At 52.8% G+C, this 15,248-nt stretch overlaps 1 protein-coding gene across 1 annotated transcript in view; it reads right to left on the bottom strand.

The window, feature by feature from the left end:
* Positions 1–15,248, bottom strand: part of KAT2A (lysine acetyltransferase 2A) — a 181,351-nt gene that overhangs the window by 5,557 nt on the left and 160,546 nt on the right. The window lies entirely within an intron of this gene.

The raw sequence follows: 15,248 nt of genomic DNA, 5'->3' as shown, positions 1-15,248 counted from the left end.
GTTGTATGTAAATGTAACCCGTTGCGTGCTTCTGTCGACTAACAGCAGTCGCGAGCACTACTTCCGTAGTGCTGCGCACGCCCGATGGCCGACGCGCCCTGCCCGCACTGCGGCGTATTTTGCGCCACAGTAACGGGTTAAGAAAAACCTAAAATAAAAATATAAAAAGTCTGGACCAAACTGCAGGGAATTTAACAGCAGCTTAGCCCATTCACCTAAAGCACATCCTTTACAGTTGTAAGTAGACTGGTCGTGAAGAGCTAAAGTTCAGTGGTGAAGGGAGATGGGAATGAAACTGTACAATCAGTATACAAATTTTAACTTGCATAGAAAGTTTTGCTCTCCGCTGCTCGACAGATTTACAAATAATCTGCCATGAAGGCAGAACTTTACTCAGATTAGAAGTTTTTGGTTTGTTATAAATCAATTTAGTAGTTGAATAATGTAAATTACAAACAGTTGCCATCAGACTGTTTCACATGCCCTGTACCCCTCACCCCCTAAAAAAAACAATATACGAGATGGTGGACAATGTGAATACTGGGGACACTCCAAAGAGCATAACATCCCGTTTAAATATGGCTCAAAGATGTCCAAGGGCCAGCGGAGAAGCAAGAAGTTTTAAAAACGTATTTCAGGGGGTTTAGCTGGGAATCAAAGCAGGTGGTCGCAAAGAGACAGAGTCTCTTGCCGACGGCTGATTATCCTCTATAATTATGATAAAATTCTGCCTTGTGCACAGTCAGATCCTGCTGTAGACATTACCTGGAGTTCTTGGCTGAAACCCTGACGAGACCTTGCTGTGCCAGGTGTGCGCCCATCATTGTAGAAGTATGTACCCAGCCTCAGAGGAAGTGGTGTACTTATATGCAACAGGAGGCCCATATGTCGGAAGTGAGTGGGTCCTATGCAGCCTGACGCACTGGTTGGCCTAGTGAGGAGCATGGTCATGACGTGGGGTGGGAGGCACCCAAGGCCCAACCAGCTCTGCGGTGCGGGAAGCACCCAGGGCGCACCAGCCACACCAGGGTAGTTGGATGCTAGAGCTCTGCACATTTAACATACACACTGTGCCAGCTCAAATGGACTTGACCCGCTTGGAGCTGTGATACTCATGGTCTGAAGCAGTGGTGGCCAGGAGTGTGGTGCTGACCAAGTGGAGGAGTCATTACTGTGAGGATGTGCCAAGGTGGAAAGCAGTCTGTAACCGAAGGACTTTGGGATTAGAGGGGTGTGTGAGTGTCTGGGTATGTTATTGAAAAGCCATTTTTTTATTTACCTTTGATAGATATAAAAGTTTCCTTATAACTGAGGTCAATGCACTTAAAACCTATAAGACAACCGCTATGGCAGTCTCTTCAGGCCTGAGGGCAGGGTGTTTGGTCAGAAGTATGAGGGTGCCCCTGCATGAGCAGGACACTTCTACAAACACAGGAGTCTATTCTCCAGGCTTTATAAGTGCGGTCAGCCATTTTAAGTTATATAGTGGATAACAGTCAGTACGAGAAGTCCAACTATATAATTGCTGCACCGAACCTGGTCGTGTTAGGTATCAAACATGTTGAAATCATACCCCAACACTGAATGCGGTGCTGGAAGTATCATCCCATGTACTGTGGGGCTCCATAGCCGACCACAGACACAATTCTGCCCTCCTGCTGCTGAGCTCATGCAGGGGATGGCAAAACAATAGGTTTACCATCAGAGGGCAGTGTGAACACCTTCCAGACACGACTAGGTGTATTGGGGTGAGGGCGCTATCCAGCACTACCAGACTGCTTTGAAGGGCACATTTGGAGCACTACTTGTATTCTCCAGTATGAGCCAGTTCAGGAACCCTTGGATTCCACTCTTGCATAAAACTGGACAAAGGACAGGGAATATCTCTGTCCAGCCCCTCCTCTGGGAGGGACCCCCAAGTCATTCCAACCCCTTCCCTAGAGTTTAAGTGCTACCCTGTGGGTGGGTCCTTTGATTCATCACAGAACAAGACTCGCCTCTGAAACCAAGACACTCTTCGACCGTCAGGACACTTGGATACGTTGGACTTCGACAGGAACCAAGACTGCATCCCCAGAAGGCCTAAAGGCCTCAAGGACATCCAAAGTAATCTCCTGTCTGACCAGTCTGCTACTCCGGTCGGCCTACGGACTTCCTGAGGCCCAGCAACAGAGGTGGTGGTTCTGCAGCTTCCTATAGACCTAAACTGTCTTCTCAGCAATTTTGAGTATGGTATCCCTCGTCTGAGCCGTTGTTTGCTCTGAACTTCAGAGATCTTCAATCTACAAAATGCTCCGGCACCTCATCCCTTGAAGATCAGCGTTGTCACTGTATTCTCTGCACCGTGGGCCCCCATCTTTGGTGAGCTGTCCGAGGTCCTCTTATGACTCATGAGCCTTTGGCCTATGGGTCCTCTCGATAGTCTTTCTTTGCTTCAGTGGGTTCCCCTCCTTGCTCGGGGCCTGCTCGGACTCTCCTACTCTTGGGGTGTCCCTGAGACCTTGTTGGTCCCAATGTTTTTATCTTTTCGCTTTCCACACCATTTGCGGCCACTAAGGCTTGTTGGTGTTCCCGCCAGATACCGGCCACCTAGACATCAACATCCGACATGGGACACCTTGTGCACTGTTCCGGGTCTTCCTCAGTGTCGCCTGGTGCTCACAGATGTAGCGACATGGTCACCATCTTCACTTCTGAACCTCCCGATATTGGTGGGCTTTGTACTTCTGTGCCGCCTGGTCACCTCCGAGTGGCATTGACTTGGTCCCCTCTGCCTGCAAGTTCTCCAGTTTCAGAATCCAACCTTAGATTCCACCGGACCCCTTCACACTCTTCTCCAGAGGCCCCTTCTTCAAAGTCTTCCATTGTGTATGGCAGGTTCCAACGTCACTTCATTCCAATTCCACCTGGCTTCCTTGGTGCAGGTAACCTAGATCCTGGGAGAACCACAGGTGGGGTGGCTTTCCAACCTTCCGTCCTCCAAATGGTTTCTTTGGGGTCCTCTGGAAAGGGTCCTACTTCTTTAACACTGCAACACAACTTCTCCATTGACTTTCAATGGGCACGCAGCAGTGTTTCCACTCTGCAAAAGCCTCCGTGGGGTTCCTGGGTACTTACCATGGGTGGTTCCTTGTTTCTACAGTTCCTCCGAGTCTTCTGGTCCAAGTTATATTCTTCCTTGCAGTTCGCATTCCACTTTCTTAGTATATGGTCTGGTCACCCCCTGGAAACCAGTGTATATATGTGTGCTACTTACCTGATTATTTACTTTACAGTGTGCGATTCTTTTTCAAATGTGGCAAAAAAGCTGCTTTACACTCCTTCAAGATAAGCCTACATGCTGCTCTCCACATCTACCATTTTGAGAGCTTTCTGTGGTCATCAAAGACCACTAAAATCACCATAAGGGTTGCCTGGATTAGTGCAAGGTGCATCACTCTTGAGAGTGGGGACCATATTCTAAGCCAGCCTCCTACATTGGTAATCTACTTATTCAGTCAGATAAGATTCGTGAGGGGTTGGGGGAGGATTTGGGGATAGGGGAGGAAACAGAAGTGTTCCAGTTTTAGATCCCACTGGAAGCATCGCTGAAATCAACAACCTGAACTGCTGAATGGATTTACCCAAACTTGATGCGACAGTAGAACTTTACAAAGGGAAGTATGCTTTTTTTTGTTAGGAGTTAATCTATTCACTAGTTTTGAGATACAAGTGTATAAAAAGTCACAAAGTGAACTTTAATAGTTATCCCTTTTGTAGATGTATGCCATTTTACCCTGTGAATTTGGTCAATTACATTTTCGATTTTTTACACAATGGGATTGGCTGGATTAGGGCTGTTTTTTTCTGCCAAATTCCAATTTGCGAGTTTAGGAACATTTCTTTTTTCCCCCACACCATTTGGGACTGGATGGCGGTGGGTAGGGGATCAACTCCAAAGGTGATTGACCGTAAAGCTGTGGGTCAGGACTATCCAGATGCGTGAAAAATAGTAAGCACTCCAGAGAAAAAACTCCTAAAACAGTATCAGAGGAGACTCAGATGTGGCTTAGCCGCTGTATTCGACTGACATTTCCGGCCTGAATTGCAACTAAACATCCAAAACCAAGCACTATGAGTGTCTGGCTTTGCTTCGATAAAAGGTCCCAGCATCTGACAACAGACCATCCAAAAGCTCTCAAATCTCCCCCACTCCACACAGTCCTGCGATGGACTTATAGGTACCCACCTCCCCATTGCAGCATGCATCAGTGAAATTAGGGACAAATTCTCTAGACATATCAACTATGCTAGCCATTCAGTTTCATAAAGCCCCTTCACAATGACCCAAATGGTGGACAAAGTTAAAAGGGGGGTGAATGGGTTTAAACTATTTCTAATTTTCTAATAACTTTGCTAGATTTTGTGCAGACCCTTCAAAATGTGCCAATAAATTTGCATGTTTAACCTTCTTTGCTATATTTAAGTTCATGCAGATCGTCGGGGTGGGGACAGGGGGTGGAGGAGGTCTAAAAAGTAAAACTCAAATTCTTTGGAGAAAAAAAAAGTCTAAAGTGAGGTAAGTTTCAGGTGTAAATACATAAAACCACTGAAATTCGCCAATTATGTTTAAAAGTAGATACAACATCACCTAAATCATGGTCACCTGCCGTTCTGTTCTATAGTTGGGTCTTTTGTTCCTGGCAGATAACAGTGAGTTATGGTGTTTGGACTGTTGAACAAGTTACTTACCTTCGGTAACGATATATCTGTAAGAAACATTAGTTAGTGTTAGATTCCTTACCTTAGAATATCCCCAGGCGTCAGTCTGGATCCGGAAACTTTTGCGTAGCAGTACCCCTGCGCGTCGGTAGGCGTCGTCTGCAGGCGTCCCCTGCGGCTCCGCGTCCGTCGTCGGCGTCGTGCGCCGTGATGACGTTGCTGGAGTACATAGACGCCGCCTCCGCGCGCTGACGTCAGTTCTTTGCACACAGCATTTCCGCGCCAGGAGACGCAGAGCCATGAGAGAACCAACACTGGTGCCATGTAAAAACTAGGGCCCTGAAAGGGATGACCTTAACCCTAGGTATCAGTTCGCAGAACGGGGAGGATGGGTGGGTTCGGTAAGGAATCTAACACTAACTAATGTTTCTTACAGATATATCGTTACCGAAGGTAAGTAACTTGTTCATCTGAAAGAAACACGTTAGTGTTAGATTCCTTACCTTAGAATACATACCCCAGCAATACCAACCCCGGTGGTGGGTCTGCGAACCAATACAAACTACACCAGAAAGTCCTGGAGGACAGAACGGCCAAAGAAGCCATCCCTCCGGACTTGGCTGTCCAGGCAGTAGTGCCTCGCAAAGGTGTGCAGCGAGGCCCACGTAGCCGCTTGGCAAATGTCCTGCAAGGGGACTCCCCGGCCCAGGGCAGTGGTAGCCGCCGTGGCCCGAGTGGAATGGGCCCTCAGCCCAACAGGAGGCTCCTTCCGAGCCAAAGAGTAGCACGCTTTGATGCAGAGGACGACCCATCGAGAGATGGTTCGTTTACAGACCGCCCGTCCCTTCTTCGCACCCACGTAGCCAACAAACAGTTGGTCATCCACCCGGAACTGGCGTGTGCGATCCATGTAAAATGAAAGCGCACGTTTTGGGTCCAGACGATGGAGCCGCTCTTCATCCTTTGAAGGATGCGGAGGCGGGAAGAAGGAAGGGAGGGTGATGGACTGCCCGATGTGAAAGGCCGAAACAACCTTGGGCAGGAAAGAAGGTCTAGTCCTCAGAACCACCTTATCAGGATGAATGGACAGGAAAGGAGGTTGGACAGAAAGAGCCTGGAGCTCACTCACTCTCCTGGCAGAGGTGATGGCAACCAGGAAAGCCGTCTTTAAAGTCAGGAGACGGAGAGGACAAGAATGAAGGGGCTCAAAGGGAGCACACATTAGAAAGGTCAGAACCAGGTTCAAATCCCACTGAGGCATCACAAACGGAACAGGTGGAAACATGTGAGTGATGCCTTTCAAGAATCGAGTTACAATCGGGGATTTGAACAAAGAAGGCTGATCAGGAAGCCTTAAAAAGGCTGAAAGGGCAGAAAGGTAGCCCTTGATAGTGCCCAGAGCAGAGCCCTGCTGGGCAAGAGAAAGAAGAAACAGAAGAACCTCCGAAAGAGGGGCAGAAAGAGGATCCACAGCCTTTGCTGTGCACCATGCCACAAATCTGTTCCACCGACAGGCGTATACCGACTTAGTGGAGGGACGCCTGGCTGCCAGAATAACATCACAGACTTCAGGAGGCAAGTCAAATGGCCTCAACTGCCGCCGCTCAATCTCCAAGCATGGAGGTGGAGACTGGACAGGTTCGGGTGGAGGACCGTCCCCTGCTGCTGCGACAGAAGGTCCTCCTGAAGGGGCAGGCGGATCGGGGGACCGACTGACATGCTGAGTAGCTCGGGATACCAGTACCTTCGAGCCCAGTCCGGAGCCACAAGGATAACTTGGGCCCGGTCGCGCCTGATCTTCTTCAGCACTCTGGGCAGAAGTGGTATAGGCGGAAAGGCGTATAACAGACCGCAACTCCACTCGCGCCGAAAGGCGTCGCCGTGCGAGTGCCGTCTTGGAAACTCCAACGCGCAGAACTGATGACATTGCGCGTTCTCTTCTGTGGCGAATAGATCTAACCAAGGCTCTCCCCATTGCAGAAAGATGCCTTGCGCCACGTCCGAGTTCAGACGCCATTCGTGATCCATCGAGCACCGACGGCTGAGTTCGTCCGCCCTGCCGTTCAGAGAACCTGCCAGGTGTTGAACCGTCAGAGTCACGCCCTGACGTTCCAGCCATTGCCAGAGGCGCAGAGCCTCCTGGCAAAGGGTCCACGACCCCACACCGCCCTGTTTGTTGCAGTACCACATGGCGGTGGTGTTGTCGGTGAACACCTGCACCACACTCCCGTTGACAAAGGGGAGGAATGCCTTCAGTGCCAGACGAATCGCCCGCAGCTCCAACAGGTTGATATGGAGCCGGGACTCCGCCGGAGACCAGATGCCTCTGATCTCTGCCTCTCCCAAGTGGCCACCCCAGCCCTGGAGGGACGCGTCCGTCACGACAATGTGCTCCGGTTGGGGAAGGGAGAGGGACTTGCCCCTGACCCAATCGCGGTCCGTAAGCCACCACTGCAGTTGTCTCGCAGTGCCCTCCGAGATCAAGACGTGGTCGGACAAGTTGCCCTGATGCTGGGCCCACTGAAACTTCAGGTCCCACTGCAGAGCCCGCATCCGCCACCGAGCGTGATGCACCAGAAGGATGCAGGAAGCCATCAGTCCCAGCAGCCGCAGCGTCAACCTGACCGAAACCCGGGATAGCGGCTGAAAGATGGGAATCAAAGCCTGAATATCCCGAACCCGCCGTTCCGGAGGATAAACCCGAAACTGCGCCGAGTCCAGAACCGCTCCGATGAAGAGGAGCTTTTAAGAGGGACACAGGTGTGATTTCGGCACATTGATGGAGAACCCCAGGTCGTGCAAGAGGTTGCAAATGCTACTTACCAGTATGCATCTGTTCTTGGCATGTAGGGCTGCTGATATTCATATCTGTGCATAGTCCGCCACCTAGTGTTGGGTCCGGATGATTGCACATTGTTGTCCTGGAAGAGTCTTCGAAGTATCACGAGATAGGTGGCTCCTCCCCTGGACTACAGTGCGCATGGGCATCGCCTCCATCCCCAGATTGTTTTTAGCCATTGGCAGAGATGGAGTGAAGAAAGTGAGTGATGACCATGCTATGAGCATATGTGTATATGAATGAATACTGCAGCTGCTACAGGCGCCGGGGAGGAGGGTGGGCGATATGAATATCAGCAGCCCTACATGCCAAGAACAGATGCATACTGGTAAGTAGCATTTGCAGTTCGAGGCATGTGGGCTGCTGAATTCATATCTGTGCATAGAATACATAGCAGTCCCTCCATTAACAGCGGCCGCCCGTGCCAGCTGCAGCAGTTTGAAAAAGCGTTTTTAGAACAGCCTGACCAACAGCTGCCTGCTGTCTGGAATGCACGTCTACACAGTAGTGCTTAGTGAAGGTATGTGTGGTAGACCATGTGGCTGCTCTACAGATGTCTTCCAAGGGAATGTTACCTAGGAAGGCCATAGAGGCCCCCAACTTCCTAGTGGAGTGGGCCCTTGGTGGGATAGTAAGAGTGCGCTTAGCTTTAGCATAACAGATCTGAATGCACTTTACTATCCATCTAGCAATCCCCGCTTTGGAGATTGCATTTCCCTTGTGTTGTGTGGCAAAAGCAACAAAGAGTTGTTTGGTTTTGCGGAAATCTTTTGTCCTGTCCACATAGTACATCAAGGCCCTTTTCACATCAAGAGTGGTGAGCATGCGCTCCGCCAGCGTCTCTGGGTTTTGGAAAAACACTGGCAATTCAATTGTCTGGTTCATGTGGAACTGTGAGACTACTTTGGGTAAGAATTTAGGGTTAGTGCGGAGCACCACCCTGTTAGCATGTATTTGGAAGAAAGGTTCTTGGATGGTGAGCGCCTGCAGCTCGCTCACCCTCCGCAGCGATGTAATTGCTACTAGGAACGCAACCTTCCAAGTCAAGAACTGGAGCTCACAAGAGTGCAGTGGCTCAAAGGGAGGACCCATCAGCCTTGTAAGAACCACATTGAGGTTCCATTCTGGAGCTGGTGGGGTCCTTGGTGGAATGACCCTTTTGAGTCCTTCCAGAAAGGCCTTGATAGCAGGGACCTTAAAGAGTGACAGGTGCTGCCTATTCTGGAGGTATGCTGCCATGGCAGACAGGTGAATGCGGATGGAAGAGTACGCTAGATTACATCGATACAGGTGAAGGAGGTAACATATGATGTTCTGAATGGAAGCATCTAGCGGGTCAATGCTGTGGTTCGCACAGTAGATGACAAACCTCTTCCATTTAGCCGCATAACAAGCTCTCGTAGTGGGCTTCCTTGCCTCCCGAATGATGTCCATACAATCGGGGGGAAGATTGAGGTAGCCAAACTCTAGGACTTCAGGAGCCAGATCGCCAGGTTGAGCTGTTGCGGATCTGGGTGCTGAATGTCGCCATGGCTCTGCGTCAGAAGGCTGGGAGTGAGATGAAGCCTCTGATGCGGTACCACGGAGAGTTCCAGAAACGTGGTGTACCATGGTTGGCGAGCCCACGTTGGAGCAACCAGGATGAGCGTCATCGAGTGTTGCCTGAGCTTGCGTGCCACCAGCGGTATCAGAGGCGCTGGTGGAAAAGCGTACGCAAATCTGCCTGACCAGTTCATCCACATCGCATTGCCCTGTGATTGGGGGTGTGGGAACCTGGCGGCGAAGCTTTGGCATTTTGCGTTCTCCTTTGTGGCGAACAGGTCTATCTCTGGATGACCCCACCTTTGGAAGTACGGTTGGAGTACTGATGGATGTATCTCCCACTCGTGCATCTGATGGCTGTGCCTGCTGAGCAGATCTGCCATTTGATTGTCCTTGCCCGGGAGATGCTCTGCCATGAGGAAGATGTTCCTCTGAATGGCCCACTTCCACATGCTCTGAGCCAGGTGAGACAGCTGTGGAGAGTGTGTACCTCCCTGCTTCTGGATGTAGTACATGGCCGTCATGTTGTCCGTCCGGATCAACACGACCCTGTTGCACAGATGTACTTTGAACGCCTTTAGGGCCATGAAGATTGCCATCAGTTCCAACACATTGATGTGCATCTTCCTTTGCTGAAGTGTCCACAGTCCCTGCACAGTGTAGTGGAGTACATGCGCTCCCCATCCCTGGAGAGAGGCGTCCGTCGTCAGGATGATCTGTGGGACAGGCTCCTGGAATGGTCGGCCCTTGCAAAGGTTTTGTGGATTCCACCAATGCAGAGAGTTGTATGCCCGACCGCTCACCAACACTAGGTCTGTCAGTCGCCCATGAGCCTGAGTCCACTGACGTGCAAGGCACTCCTGAAGCGGACGCATATGTAGTCTCGCGTGCGGGACAATGGAGATGCAGGAGGCCATCATGCCTATCAACTGCATGAACACCCTCGCTGGAAGCGAGTGTTGGGGTCTGAATCGTTGGATCAGCGCCTGGATACTGGCGATTCTCACTGAATTTGGCTGCGCAGTGGCTGCCAGAGTGTTGATAGTCGCGCCCAGATACTGTCGCACGTGGGCGGGCTGGAGATGGGACTTTGGGTAGTTCAGAGAGAATCCCAGATCGTGCAGGAGGTGAATGGTGCGTGACACGTGGTCTACGCACTGCTGTTCCGTCTTTGCCTGAATAAGCCAATCGTCCAGGTATGGAAAGACATGGACGTGCTGGCGACGGAGATGCGCCGCCACCGTCGCTAGGCATTTTGTAAACACTCTTGGTGCCGTGGTGACCCCGAACGGCAGGACCCTGAACTGGTAGTGCTGGTCTAAAATCTTGAATCTGAGAAACCTTCTGTGGGAAGGATGCAGGGGAATATGAAAATAGGCATCCTTCAGATCCAGCGTTGCTAGGAAGTCCCCCTGTTGAAGCAGGGGAAGCACCTGCTGCAATGTGAGCATATGGAAGTGCTCCGAGTTGATGTACCAGTTCAGTGGCCTGAGGTCCAGGATCGGCCTGAGTGATCCGTCCTTTTTGGGGATTAGGAAATACAGGGAGTAAACCCCCGTTCCCCGTTCTTGCAATGGAACGAGCTCTATTGCCCCTTTTTGCAGCATGACCAGAACTTCTTGCTGCAACAAGGTCAAGTGCTCGTCGGACATAGCACGGCTTCTTGGCGGTATGTCTGGTGGAATAGATGTAAGTTCTAGACAGTACCCGTACTGGATAAGAGACCTCACCCACCTGTCCGTGGTGATGGATCTCCACGCCGGCAGGAACTGTTGGAGTCTCCCCCCGACAGGTGTCGTGTGATCGGGGGGAAGTGACAAGACGTCACTGCTTGTTGGTGGTGGTGGACCTGGATGCATTGTTTCCACGTCCCCTGCCTTTGATATTGTTGCCTCTGTAGCCACCCCTGCCCTTGTTGTTGTTATACGAGGACTGGGAGCCACCCTTGTAGTATTGCGTGGATTGGGATGCCTGGCCCCTTGAGGTGCCTCTTGAGTTGGAGCGGCGAAAAGAACCACCCCGAAACTGCTGGCTTTGTAAAGCTCCCATAGATTTGGCAGTTTCAGTATCTTTTTTCATTTTTTCTAGGGAGGCATCCACCTCTGGGCCGAACAGATGGTCAGGATTCACTGTCTGCCCCAATATTGTGGTCTGTATGTCGGGTTTGAACCCTGAAATACGAAGCCAGGCATGACGTCTAAGTAAAACACTTGTATTGATGGCCCTTGAGGCAGTGTCAGCCACATCTAGGGCACACTTGATGGACGCATTTGTAATGAGTTTACCCTCCTGAATGAGCATCTCCCCCGCCTCCTTATACTGGTCAGGCAAGTGTTGAAGGATGGCCTCTAATGTGTCATAATGGGCCCTATCATAACGTGCGAGCAGGGCTTGAGTGTTAGAGATCCTCCAGATGTTTGCTGCCTGTGCAGCAATGCGTTTGCCTGATGCCTCAAAGACTTTGGACTCTTTGTCAGGGGGAGGAGCGTCACCAGTCGTTTGCGAATTTGCCCTTTTTCGAGCGTTGGAAACCACCAGGGAGTCCAATGGCAAGTGTCCCTTAATATAAGTGGGATCCGTGGGCGCCGCTTTATACTTCCTGTCGATGCGAGGATTGACCACCCGCGCCCGGGTGGGCTCCTTGAACACCTCCTGTGCATGCTTCAGCACTCCTTTAAGCATTGGAAGCGTCTTGACTTGCTTTTCGGCGACTGAGAAGGTGTCGACCAAAAAGTCCGCATCCACTGGATCCGAGTGGAGCTCGACGTCATGGTTCGCCGCAGCTCTCTCTATCAGTGCATTGAATGCCGCCGAGTCCTCCGTCGGGGACGTCTTTGCGGCGAAAAGTTGAGTGTCTTGCCCCGACTGCGGGTCGTTTGCGTCGTCGCCTGCTGTCCAGGGCACCTGCTCCTCGTCCGGATCCGAGTACGCAGGATAGGTGTACTCGGCCTCTTCCTCGTCGACGTCAGGCACGGGGGAATGGGCCGGCGAGTGTTCCAGGGCTTGTGGAGACAGTGGTTCCATCAGAGCCGAAGAGTCCGCAGAGTACTTTTTGCTTTTGAGTGGAATCCTAAAAGGTTCCAAGGTCGGCTCAGATGTAATCTTCCTCTTGAGGAGCGACAATTTTCCCGTGTTGGCGTCGATGTGCACCTCACGACGTTCTTCCGCCGCGAGCGGCTGGAGCCGAAGCTTCGACACCACCAAGGCAGCCTTCGGCGACAAGATGTCCTGAGAGTGTCCGCTCTGCTTAGGCGCGAAGGCTTTCGGCGCCGACTTGGGAGGAAGGGTAAAACGAATGGGCGTTTGCCCCTTGGCAGGCTTCGTCGTGGGCCTAGGCCCCGCAGGGTCCTGGCTGGGAACCACAGACTGCTGGATCCGCCGTAAGGATTCTCCCACCTTCTTGGTAAGGGACGCCGAGGGCTCAAACGACTCGAGCGACTCTTCGTCTTCGAGAGCGTGTTCGACGGTAAGCCTCTTCTTCGGCGCCGACGCCCCATGGCCTGGCGCACTGTCGGCGTGACGCTTTTTAGAAGCCGTCTTCGGGTCCGCGACCCCTTTCGGTGCCGGCGCCGCCGCGTCGGATGCCTTCACCTTCGGCGCCGACCCAGATGGCTTCGGGTCGGCCACTTTGGCGCGGCTCTTCTGGTCAGCCATTTTGGTGTGGCTCTTCAAGTCGGCCATTTTGGGTTTCGTGGAAGTTGACGCCTCCAGAACCTTTTTCACCAGCGCCACTTTTGGTTTCGGTTTCGCATCCGAGGGTGCGAGACCAGTTGGCTTCACTTTCGGTTTCTTGTGAGAAATGTCCGTGACCGGGCCCGGAGGCGGGGACGTAGGACTGGTCGTTAGATCTTGGGTAAGGCCCGAAGGCGATCCCTCGACCTGGGCCGTATAACGGGGAGTAACCCCGGAGTCTTGTTGGGGATGCTCTTCGTCCGAGCTATCACCCATTGCGGGACAAGCCCGGTCGTCGTCCCCTACCTCGTCGGAGACTTCGTCATAGGCCTCATCACCCGCGTCGCCGGTCTCTTCTTCGGACGCGGGGCCGGAGTCCGATTCTTGTACGTCGTCTTCTCCCTCAACCGATTCTTGGAAGATATCATCAGGTGGGGGTGCCGAAGCCGACAATTGAGCCTGGAGCCGATTAGCCCGGCGAATCTTCAAAGTTTTCTTGCTCCTAAATTTGGAACACGCCATGCAAGTGTCCTCACGATGATCCGGTGACAAGCATGTATTGCACACGGGGTGCACATCAAGGTGAGAATACTTTGAGTGACACAGCGGACACTTTTTGAATGGCGTCCGCTCCATAGCAAGAGTGTAGTGTAGGCCCGTCCGCGTTGAAGCACGTGGAGGGGCAGTAGGAGATCGGAGCTGAGAGTCAGTAAGTAAACCCGAACGCAACAATACCGACGCCCAGCCTAAAGACCTTTTGGTCTCGAGAAAAGTAGAACAAACTATCGGTCCCGAGAGAGGGTACCGAAACACATCCGAACCCGATGGCGGAAAAAAACAATCTGGGGATGGAGGCGATGCCCATGCGCACTGTAGTCCAGGGGAGGAGCCACCTATCTCGTGATACTTCGAAGACTCTTCCAGGACAACAATGTGCAATCATCCGGACCCAACACTAGGTGGCGGACTATGCACAGATATGAATTCAGCAGCCCACATGCCTCGAACCTGCCGTCATCTGAAGGTGGTGGACGACTGTCTGGGGCGAGCCCGCCTTCAACAACCAGTCGTCTAGGTAGGGGAAGACTGAAACCCCCAACCTGCGCAGATGGGCTGCGACCACCGCCATCACCTTTGTGAACACCCGTGGGGCGCTGGTAAGGCCGAAGGGGAGCACGATAAACTGAAAATGCTCCTGGCCTACCGTGAACCGCAGGTAACGCCGGTGGGCCGGCAGGACGGGGATGTGAAAATAGGCGTCCTGCAAGTCCAACGCTACCATCCAGTCTTGTGGGTCTAGAGCAGCCAAGACCTGAGCTAACGTCAACATCTTGAACTTCTCCTTCCGGAGGAAGCCGTTGACGTTCCTTAGATCCAAGATAGGACGTAGGCCCCCCTTGTCCTTCTTGGGCACCAGAAAGTAGTGGGAATAACAACCACGCCCTACTTCTGGCCCAGGAACGCGCTCGATGGCCCCCTTGGCCAAGAGGGCCGTAACTTCCTCCTGCAGAAGTGTCAAGTGGTCCCCCGACACACGGTGGTTCTGCGGTGGCATGGCTGGAGGAGAGGTCTCGAAGGGGAGGGAGTAGCCCCTTCGGACGATTTGCAGCACCCACCTGTCCGAAGTGATCGTGCGCCAGTGAGCGTGGTGATGGCGAACCCTGCCACCCACTGGCGTCACATGGGGCCGAAAGCACGGACTAGGAGGATTTTGGGGTAGATGCTGCGGGGGAAGGTGTGGTCTGACCCCGCCGTTGTCCCCGACCGCCACCACGGCGGTTTCCACGGCCGCCACCGCGTTGGAAGGATTGTTGCGGCGCGTGGCTGGCAGCACGTGTGGGGGCGCCCCTTCCTTGGCCACGAAAGGGACGAAACGAACCCGGTTGCTGACGCTGGGTCGAGAGACCCAAGGACTTGGCCGTGACCCTGGAGTCCTTGAAGCGTTCCAGCGCGTGGTCCGCTTTGTCACCGAACAGGTGACAGCCATCAAACAGCATGTCCATCAGGGTATTCTGGACATCAGCCGAAAAATTGGCGGATCTCAGCCAGGCGTGGCGACGAATCGCCACCGTCGTAGACATAGCTCTGCCCAGCGAGTCGGTCGTATCAAGACCACACCGAATTGAATACTTCGCTGCATCTCGGCCCTCAGCCACAGCCTGACCGAGCTTTGCCCGCACCTCCATGGGGCATTCTGGCAGCAGCTCCGCGACCGTATCCCACACAGAGTGGGTGTAGCGGCCCAAGAGGCAGGCGGTGTTGCAAGACCGCAGGCCCAAACTAATGGACGAGAAGACCTTTTTGCCAAACTGGTCATACCTCTTGGATTCCCGGTCGGGCGGGGCCGACGGGAATGCGGACTGGGAGGTCGAGGCCTGGATCACCAGACTCTCAGGAGTGGGGTGGGTAGACAGGTACTTGGGGTCGTCCGGACAAGGACGGTGGCGCCTGGCCACGTTCCGATCAACAGGCGCACCTGAAGCGGGCCTGGACC

Source organism: Lissotriton vulgaris, chromosome 5 (genome assembly GCF_964263255.1).
Source record: "Lissotriton vulgaris chromosome 5, aLisVul1.2, whole genome shotgun sequence".
Lineage (NCBI taxonomy): Eukaryota > Metazoa > Chordata > Amphibia > Caudata > Salamandridae > Lissotriton > Lissotriton vulgaris.
This window is presented reverse-complemented; position numbering and strand designations above follow the sequence as displayed.